Genomic DNA, 11,103 nt, shown 5'->3' on the forward strand with positions numbered 1-11,103 from the left:
ACTGGGAAGCCTGGCATGCTGCAGTCCATGGGGTCTCAAAGAGTAGGACATGACTGAACAGCAGCAGCAACTGTCTTCAGCCCTAAGATGTGAAATGCTTACTCATTTCTGAATCTGTCTTAGTCAGATTATCTGACAGATAGTAGGGATATATTAAATAAGAAAAATGATGAACTATTTTTCTGATTGAATTAAAGAATAACTTTAGTGTGAGTTATAGTGAAAATTATAGAGAAATCATTTTTTATTCCCATTATTTACTTTCTCAAGAACAAGACATCCAGTGTTTAGTTGCTCTGCAGAAAACAGTACCGTTCTCTAATACTTATAAGCTTTTTAGCATTCTTTCTTATAGGTCACAGACTATTCTCGCAGCTACTTGCTAGCTTTGAGGTTAGAAAATGAGGGAACAGCATTCACTAGTCTAATTATGAATTATTTCAAAGGTCAGAGCATAAGAGCACACGCTACACTAGTGCCTTTCAGAGAATGGAAAGTAATGAACATCTATTTGATGAAATAAATATTGTAATGAGGAGAGCAAAAATAGCCAAGCAACTATATCAGACATTTCTGGAATAAACAAGAGAATGATAAGGAAATGTTAAATAAGCCTTCTCTGATTTTCTGATCCTATATATTTTAAAATATTGTAGCATGTAAAACTGATTGTAGAATGGGTTCTACATTGATATTAATCTACTTCTTCACACTGACATTAAGTACATTGAGCACGGTCCAGATATTAAGTACACTGAGCATGGTCCATACAGAGCCAAGACTGTTTCTGTACAGTCCAAACTCCCTCCCCTCCCCCTTTTCTAAAACTAGGTTGAAGATAGAAGTTGTAGCTGATTCACTTTATTGTACAGCAGAAATTAACAAAGTTGTAAAGCAGCTATACTCCAATAAATTAAGAAAAAAAGTTGTACTTTGGGTTTTGACTCATGCTTTCATCCTAGTGATCTGGTATTGAATGCTTCTTTAGAACCCACTTCTGGGACCTGTAGCAACCACAGACAGGCTAACAGAATGCATGATCTGCATTTACACGTCTGGGCATAAAGTCCTGACCTCAAGATGTCCCAACATTTTCTTCATGACTAAGGGTGATCCAGGGATCCTGCAACCATTTGTTATTCTCTAACTCTGTGTTAACTTCGACACCTTAAGATCTTGATAAACTCCCAAAGATGTTAATTACTCTTATTTTCTGTTTTGATTACAGCCATCCTAGTGGGTGTGAGGAGGCAGAAGGCAGGAGGAGAAGGGGACGACAGAGGATAAGATGGTTGGATGGCGTCACTGACTCGATGGACATGAGTTTGAACAAGCTCTAGGAGTTGGTGATGCACAGGGAAGCCTGGTGTGCTGCGGTCCATGGGGTGGCAAAGAGTCAAACACGACTGAGTGACTGAGTGGGTGTAAGTAGTGTCTCACTGTGGTTTTGATTTGCATTTTCCAAGTGACTAATGATAGCGAGCAACTTGTGCTTATTGGCCACTTGAATATCTTCTTCTGAGAAATGTCTATTTAAATCTTTTGTCCTTTTTTGTATTGGGCTGTCATTTTACTATTGAATTCTAAGAATTCTTTATATATTAGACCCATATCATTTATATATAATTTTCAATTATTTTCCCCATTCTATGAGTTGTCTTCTTACTTTCTTGATAGTGTCTTTTGAAGCACAAAATTTATAATTTTGATGAAGGCTGATTTTTCTATTTTCATTTGGTTGTTGCATTTTTGGTGTTATATTTAAGAAACTGCTAATCTGAGGTCATGTAGGTTTACATCTATGTTTTATTCTAAGAGTTCTGTGGTTTTTTTTTTTTTTTTTTTTTTTTTTTTTAAATTTTTTTATTAGTTGGAGGCTAATTACTTCACAACATTTCAGTGGGTTTTGTCATACATTGATATGAATCAGCCATAGATTTACACTTATTCCCCATCCCGATCCCCCCTCCCACCTCCCTCTTCACCCGACTCCTCTGGGTCTTCCCAGTGCACCAGGCCCGAGCACTTGTCTCATGCATCCCACCTGGGCTGGTGATCTGTTTCACCATAGATAGTATACATGCTGTTCTTTTGAAACATCCCACCCTCACATTCTCCCACAGAGTTCAAAAGAACTAAACAGACATTTCTCCAAAGAAGACATACAGATGGCTAACAAACACATGAAAAGGTGCTCAACATCACTCATTATTAGAGAAATGCAAATCAAAACCACAATGAGGTACCATTACACGCCAGTCAGGATGGCTGCTATCCAAAAGACTACAAGCAATAAATGCTGGAGAGGGTGTGGAGAAAAGGGAACCCTCTTACACTGTTGGTGGGAATGCAAACTAGTACAGCCACTATGGAAAACAGTGTGGAGATTCCTTAAAAAACTGGAAATAGAACTGCCATATGACCCAGCAATCCCACTTTTGGGCATACACACTGAGGAAACCAGATCTGAAAGAGACACATGCACCCCAATGTTCATTGCAGCACTGTTTATAATAGCCAGGACATGGAAGCAACCTAGATGCCCATCAGCAGATGAATGGATAAGGAAGCTGTGGTACATATACACCATGGAATATTACTCAGCTGTCAAAAAGAATTCATTTGAATCAGTCCTAATGAGATGGATGAAACTGGAGCCCATTATACAGAGTGAAGTAAGCCAGAAAGATAAAGAACATTACAGCATACTAACACATATATATGGAATTTAGAAAGATGGTAATGATAACCCTATATGCAAAACAGAAAAAGAGACACAGAAATACAGTTCTGTGGTTTTAACTCATGATTAGGCCTATGATCGATTTTGAATTAATTTTTGTATATGATGTGAATAGGGTTCCAACTTCATTTGTTCAAATGTGAATATCCAGGTTTCCTAGCTGTATTTTTATTTTTATTTTATTTATTTTTTTTTTCTGAAATATTTCACATTGCTTTATTCTCTGATCATCTTTTTTTTTTTTTTTTAATTTTTTTATTAGTTGGAGGCTAATTACTTCACAACATTTCAGTGGGTTTTGTCATACATTGATATGAATCAGCCATAGATTTACACTTATTCCCCATCCCGATCCCCCCTCCCACCTCCCTCTTCACCCGACTCTTCTGGGTCTTCCCAGTGCACCAGGCCCGAGCACTTGTCTCATGCATCCCACCTGGGCTGGTGATCTGTTTCACCATAGATAGTATACATGCTGTTCTTTTGAAACATCCCACCCTCACATTCTCCCACAGAAAAATATGGAACGCTTCACGAATTTGCGTGTCATCCTTGCGCAGGGGCCATGCTAATCTTCTCTGTATCGTTCCAATTTTAGTATATGTGCTGCCGAAGCGAGCACTAGCTGTATTTTTAGAAAGATGATTTTTCTCCCTTTGAATGGCCCTGACATTCCTATTGAAAGTCAACTGCACATACATATATGGATTTATTTTTGAACACTTAATTCTGTTCCATTGGTCTATATGCCCCTCCTTATGCCAGTACCACACTATCTTGATTACTGTAGCTTTGTACTGCCTCTTGATTGCTATAATTTAGAAATCAGAAAATGTCTCAAAAATTCTCTATTTATGTTTTTTTCCAGATTGACTTGGCTGTTTAGGATCCCTTGTATTTTCATATTAATTGTAGGATCAGCTTACTCACTTATACAGAAAAACCAGTTGGAATTTTGATTCAGATTGTATTGAATTTATAGATAAATTTGGGAAGTATTGCCATCTTAACGATATAAAGTCTTCAACATAGGCTGTTGAACACTTTCAGCAATGTTTCATAGTTTCTCTTTGTATAATTGCTCATATGGCCAGCTTTGGATTCTGTTACTGCTTGTTCTGGGAACGTAGTAATTATTCATTCCTTATAGTAATCAGTCTTGGCATCTAGAAGTAGTGATAGAAGAAGTGCAGGCATTGAGGGACTGAGTGGTGAAATGCTGAAAGGAAAAGGAAATTTCAGATAAAAACCAAGAGATAGGGAAAGGAATTCTACTTATGATTTTGATTGAAATGACTTAAGTAGTTAATGAATAAATAAATTCATGACAACGTCAGCTACTTGAAATTAACTTTTTATTGAACCAGCAGGCATCTCTTAAAATATCACTCTTGAGAATTAAATTCAGTGATAATATTCAATGATAAATCATTCTTGAAAATTAAATTCAATGATAATATTGCTATTATTCAGATAATTTATCGAATCTCTTGTTTTGGATTTGCACTCAAGGAATGCTCTCATGGTGGCATTCTGATGATCATTACTACTTTATTAAAAGAATTGAATGTAATTATAATATAAAAATGTTACTTTTTAAATGGAATTTGGAAATTATAGTGATACTGTATTGAGATATTAACTTGTGCTTAATTCTAGGGATATTTTTTCCTTCCTAGTTCCTAGAGGGTAGATGTGCTCTTTTTGTTCTTTTGTCTTAGAGAGGCTTTTTGTTTTTTCACTGAACAGGGTTTCCTGTACACAAACTCTCTTTCTAACTTTGGCATATTTGTAATTTTGGGAGCATGGGCTACGTAATGAAGAGTACTAATAATGGAATGTAATGGGTTTCCCTTGTGGCTCAGCTGGTAAAGAATCTGCCTGCAATGCAGGAGACCTGGGTTCAATCCCTGGAAGATCCCCTGGAGAAGGGAAAGTCTGCCCACTCCAGTATTCTGGCCTGGAGAATTCCATGGACTCTGTAGTCCATGGGGTCACAAAGAGTTGGACACGATTGAGTGACTTTCACTTTCACTAGTAATGGAAAGGCACATGGAGGAACTAGAGAGACTCAAAGCAAGAAGTGAAACCAGGCTGCAGAATGGATGAAAATATTCAGATTTTTCTGGGGGTTGGGACCTATGATTTATTCCTCTAAAAGTGACCCAGATGGTTGGCCAAGTCCTTCATGATAACAGAAGGCATAGTTTCATATGGATACTGGGTCTTGGGTATTGACAGTTCCAGCCTTGGTCAAGATTCCTATGCCCAGTGAAAGCACAGAGGTTTAACCATGAATGAGGACTTGGGACAGAGATAATATTAGGGTTACCAGTGTGTCCCCAAAACCTGAGAAAGCCTACAAATATTTGTACTATGTAGCATTTCTAAGTTCTGCATATGATTGTGGTGGGTAGAAGGGAATGGTATAGGAAGAAACCTCTTCTGAGGTATTCTGAGTTAGATTTAATTAAATTTAAGAAAATAAAGTAAGTGACATTTCTGGCATAGCCTGAGTACTTTGTAGAATAAGATTCACCCTGGAATACTCGTTGTGATGTAAGTTCCAAAGTAGGACCTCTGCAGTTATATTAAACTATTGTGAAATAAAACAGTTTATTCAGGGGGTGACTTTGAAGTGCAGCCTTCATATGGATATAACTTTTCATCTCTGTCTCATAATTCTGAAATAGCCTGGTGTTCATGTGGGCCAGGATTACATGTAGTTTATAGTGTGGTGTGATTTGAGAGATGTTGGTAGTAATGGTCATGATTCCTTTAGCTCTGGCTTCTCTGATCTTAAGTGATTCCTGCTACTTAAAGCCATACAAGAGTTTTCTGGGGCACAGAATATACAAATTGTGGTTCTCTCTTCCTTAGTTTTAATCACTCAAGGCAAAGGCTAACTTCAGATACACTTTTACATTAAGCTTTATAAATATAAAATTGATATGAAAATCATAAATTTCATTGTTAGATAGAAAAATTATTAGTAGTATTATGCCCTTTGGTCCTGGCCTTGCAAATCTAAGTTTCCTCATGTCAAAGGGCACATAAAGGACAATCACAGGTAATAGCTTGACTCTAAGGTGTTTCCTCATAGTTTCTTCAACTTGACTACTCATTCTGTTGTGTTCTGTTCTGTTCTCTTCTCTTTGGCTCTTAAGTGCTTAGGGTTTTTAATTTTGTCCCAAGTGCCAGTTGTTGGCCCTCCTTTTTGGCTTTGTGATCTTTGATTGTGTAAGCTGGATCTTCTGCTATTGGTTCCCAATCCACAATTCTAAATTTCTCATTTACCCCCCTTTTTAGTGCTTTCATCAAGAAGAGACCCTTGGTCTATTATTAATAGTTTTGGTTCTCAAGGACCCACACCATCTTCTGGGCTCACCTCGGCCTAACAGTCACAATCAGGTACATCCATTTATCCAGCCATCCACCCTTCTGTATAGTCTGCTTGTTTGTTAGGTAGGTTTGGGGAGGCATAGTGAAATGTATAAAAGCTGTACTTAGAATCAAAGTACTTGGGAGAAAAAAGATTATTATTCTGGAAAACCTAGACTAGAGAAGACTATAGATTATGCCCCCCCAAATCGTATGTTGAAGTCCTAAACCTGGTACCTCAGAAAGTGACTTTATTTGAAAATAGGGCTGTTGCAGATATAATTAATACGAAGTCACCCTGGAGTATGAAAGTGAAAGTGTCATTCGTTCAGTCATGTCCAACTTTTTGCAACCCCACCGACTGTAGACCACCAGGCTCCTCTGTCTATGGGCTTTTCCAGGCAAGAATACTGGAGTGGGTTGCCATTCCCTTCTCCAGGGCATCTTCCTGAACCAGGGATTGAACCAGGCTCTCCTGCATTGCCGTCAGATTCTTCACCATCTGAGTCACCAGGGAATTGAGTATGACTGGTATCCTTATAAAAAGGGTAAATTTGGACACATACACTGACATAGAAACAATGCCATGTGAATGTGAATGCAGAGATTAGGATGATGCATCTACAAACCAAGGAAACCCCAGCAGCCAGCGGAGAGGCCTGGAAGAGGCTTCCACTCTGTCCTCAGAAAGAACCAAGCCCTGCCAAGACCTTGATCTCAGGCTTCTAGCCTCCAAAACAGGGACAATAAATTTTTGTTTTTTAAGCCATAAGTTTGTCAGTTTGTTATAGCAACCCTAGCAAACTAATACGTGATCTTAAATATAAAAGTTGTTTTTCTACTTAGATAACTTCTCTTTTTTCAAAATCATATTTTGAATGTGATTGACTGTGTCATGTAAATGACGCAGACTTTTTAACATTTTCTTAACCATCCAAGTTGAATGTTGAATACTGTTTTTCTACATTTAAAAATATCAACCAAAAAAAAAAAATATCAACCAATATGGCATGTGTGGGATATGGAATGGCCCTCTTGGTTCATAAGCTCCACCTGCTTTATACACAAAGTGCTTACTGAGCAAATGAAATTCACAAGTTTACCACCTTAAACTTACTTTACTCATCTCCCTTTCTTAGTGGTTTGACCTTGACTTCACTCTGATTTTGATTCGTTAAATGGGAGAAAGTTTGGCATGGCTCCCAGTTGTATTTGGCCTTTTGCAAGTTGTCTTCCTTAGAACTTCCTTCCTCTCTTCTCTCCCACCCCCTTCAGTTAATTCAGCAGTGATTTATTATTGACTACCTCAGCTGCAACCTCTGTACATTTTCTTCAACAGCTACTTCTAAGGGGTCCATGTTAACCAGACACTGTGCTCAGTTCAGTTCAGTTGCTCAGTTATCTGTCCAACTCTTCGTGACCCCATGGACCGCAGCTAGGTCCTGGAAATACAGAAGTCCACGAGACACAAACGATCCTTGGAAGGAAACTTCGATACTATATTGAGGTTTACAAAAGAATCAAAGTATAACATTTTTGTGGCCTAAATTTTTGTGCCATCTCCTTTTTACTGTAAAATGATTATAGTGGTTTTAATGATGCACCAGTTCAGTCATGATTATATATATCCTATATACATACCAAGGAGGTCCTGATACCCTGTGTATGTAAAATTATAGAATCAAGGTTTCTTTCAGGCTAATATTCTTATTATTCCAGCAACCCAAAGGCCCTTCTCTTGTTAAAAAAATTTTATCCAAATAATACATGCACATAATAAGTGAAATCATAGAAGCTTTCTTGTTGAAAAACTGTCCCTTCTCTAATCTATGCCCCAGAGGCAACAACGTTCAACGCTTAGAAATTTTCCTCCTGCTGCTTCCTCCGTGTTTACAAATGATATTTCTGTATTTCTTGATATCCATTTTAGATATGATTTACTGAGTTCCTGTTGTCATAGTTAAAATTTTGTCCTTCCCAGCACACCCCGTGTCATCACCAACATTCCAAGATGCCATCTCATCAGCCTCCCCTTAGTGTTCTAAGGTACATCTTGGTTAAATAAGCATGTCAACATTATTATGTTTATGTAAATAATAATCTTTGCTATTCTGGGTTCCTTTCTCAGACAACTTTTATCTTTACCTATGATTAATAATTGCCTTTTTGAAAGATCCTTCTGTTTAGTGTGTAGACTTTGAAGAGTCCCCCTGTTTTCAACGTGGTATCTCCCCAAAGATTTGCCTGCCCTGATGTTAGTGGCCCTAACCCTGAGCCCCTCAAGGTTCCGCTGAGTGAAATGACTCATTTGGATGGGGGAGGGGTTTTCACATGCAGATACTAAGATTGTCATTTCCTCTACTTTATTCAGTCAGTAACCAGGCCTGCATCTACTTACAAGCATCAATACTTTTTCCTACACTGTAATTTTAAAAAAGATTTGGAAAAGAAGATAAACTTAACATGCATATTCAGAAGTCCACAATTCCTCTCTTAATGAATCATTCATTTCTCTCTGGTGGACTCAAGACCAAGAGGCAGTCTCTCCAAGTACCCCCACCCCACCCTGCAGTGTCGGCTCATGCATTCTCATTGCAAGCATGTGATATAATACTTTACAATTTTCTTTCTTCAGCTTCTCTCTCTCTCCCTCTCTTCCAACCTCTTCCATTTTACAAGTGGTTCTTAGATTCAGGGGCAAATGTAAAATGGTACTGGTATTGGGTGAAGATTCTTACAAGCATGAATTGCGTTTACTGTAACAGGAAATTAGACAGTCAGTAGTCTCCATGCTAATAACTTCCCTCACCTCAGTACATCTATGACAAATGAAATAGTTTCTGAATTGATAAAGCAGAACAGATTATACTAGCGAGGAAAAGAACTTTCAGAGTCCAGAATGCTGAGGGATTAATTTGTTATCTGAGTTCATTCTCACTGATGGCCTGAGTTTACATAGCAATACATTTGCATAATTAAATGAGATGCTACCCTCAGTTCAGGTGCTAACTGAGAAATGGAATCTAAATTGGGACTCGGGCAAAATTTAAACTTTCTGGGTAGAAGTGGCAGCAGCCTTCAATAATGATATATCCAGACTGCTTTATTTTTGTAATTTTATGGATCTTTTGCCATATATATCACATACCAGGAGTTCTGTAAGTAAATTAGCTCTCCAACAACAAAGTAACTTTATGACAGTGCTAGCTAATAATTTCAGTATTAATGGAAAAGAAATGCTATCAAGATGACCGCTATTCATACTCAGATTCTAGGAGGACAGACAGTGTCTTGATTATGGAACAGGGCTTGTCAAATAGTGTTCCAAAGATCCCCCAAAGTATTCAACCATTGACACGGCCTGATTTAGTTCAGGCAGGGGCAGTCTCTAATGGCTCTCCTCTGGATCACTCTGATTCCATTCTCTAGGAGAGCAAGAGTCTATCATCTAGAAATTGTCCTACCTCATATATATTCAGGCAATGAAAAGATCCATGATATACCTACAAGCAACCTATATCATAAATACATCTTACCTGAGAGGAAAAGCATTTGCTTCATGTTAGGATGTAGCAGTGGGTGAGACAGACATAGGATCTTATATGTCTAAAGGACCATACTATCTCCAATGTCTCGCAGAGTGTGGACACTTGACAAATATCTGCTAGTTGGCAGCATGTCTTTTCCATCATGAAACTTACAGTCCACCTGGCAAAGAAACCATATAACAAGAAATTATGATGAACTATGATAAGTACAGAGGAAGCAGGGAGTCAGTAAGAGCTCCTGGAGAAAGTGATGTTGGAGTGAAGGATGGGTGGGACTCAGCCAGCCTTCAGTGGCTGTATGGGTAATAGCTAATGGCAAGAGGGGACCATTGCAGCCAGGAATGTTCCAGCAGGAGAGGTAGCGTGAGCCAAGGCTTGGAGAAGAGACAGAATTTGGAAAGAAATTGACTATAACTGGACAGTAGAATGAGTGGATGTCTAAAAATAAAGAGGAGGCAGTAAGGGAGAGTTGTAAAATCTGCGTTCAAGAGTTTGGACTTGATTCTAAATGCCGTGGGTGACTATTGAAGGGTTCTAAGTCAGGGAGTGACAGAACTGAGCATGTCAGCTGGCAAGACTCTTTCACAGGGATTTGGATACTTGAACTTTTGTGGAAAGACTGAAGGGCAAACATCATCTCTTTCCTTGGCCATATTCCAGGGTATATTTTTGAATATTGGCAAATTAAAATTTATAACTCCTACTGAAACTAAAATAACTCCTTGGATCTGATTCTGCCTACCCTTAATTACTTTCCAGAATCCGTGTTAAATTGACACGTGGTATTTATTAAGGTGGAATCCATTTCTCAACGCTCCTGGAAATCAGGGCATATCAAAGAAGTTGCTCAGGCCCAAAGTATTTCTTTCCAGCTGTCCCCATTGGCTTACGGATAACATTTCCTAATCTTGTGGGGTTTGAGAATTTGTTACAAAAACCCATGTTGGACTGGATTTAATTCTCAAATTAGGATATATCATTTTGCTAAGGCAATATCCCAAGTTGATATTTACTTCTTTTCAAGATCACTAGAATTTTTAGAGGCTGTCTTGTTCCACCCATCAAGTTGATGAAGGAGGCCCCTGAAGTCGTCTCTGGTAAAATGGAACTTGGTGATTATCGTGAGAGCCCTTGTTGTAATGTCTCCCACTGTTTCTCATCAAGTGAACATTTATTAGTGCTGGAACATCATTGCCTGCCATTCTCCTGACTGAAAACAAGCCTTGTAGCAGTGCCAGGATGACTGCTACAGCTTTCCTCTTAGAGCAGTGGTTGTGACTGACTGACTTTCTTTGCCTTCTGTCTCCCCTCTATTTTCCCTGGGCTCCATAATAGAACCCAGTGATGGAAGAAGCACAGAGAAGGCATGGTAATCAGGTGGACCTGGGTTTCAGTCTTGATTTTATTATCACTCAATATAATATCTGTGGC

The 11,103-nt window shown here is 38.5% G+C and overlaps 1 non-coding gene across 1 annotated transcript; it reads right to left on the reverse strand.

Moving 5' to 3' along the window:
• Positions 1 to 3,258: 3,258 nt before the first annotated feature.
• LOC122684008 lies at positions 3,259 to 3,365 on the reverse strand. The gene has a single exon (XR_006337905.1). It is a non-coding gene; the product is annotated as a U6 spliceosomal RNA (small nuclear RNA).
• Positions 3,366 to 11,103: the final 7,738 nt, after the last annotated feature.

Source organism: Cervus elaphus, chromosome 25 (genome assembly GCF_910594005.1).
Source record: "Cervus elaphus chromosome 25, mCerEla1.1, whole genome shotgun sequence".
Lineage (NCBI taxonomy): Eukaryota > Metazoa > Chordata > Mammalia > Artiodactyla > Cervidae > Cervus > Cervus elaphus.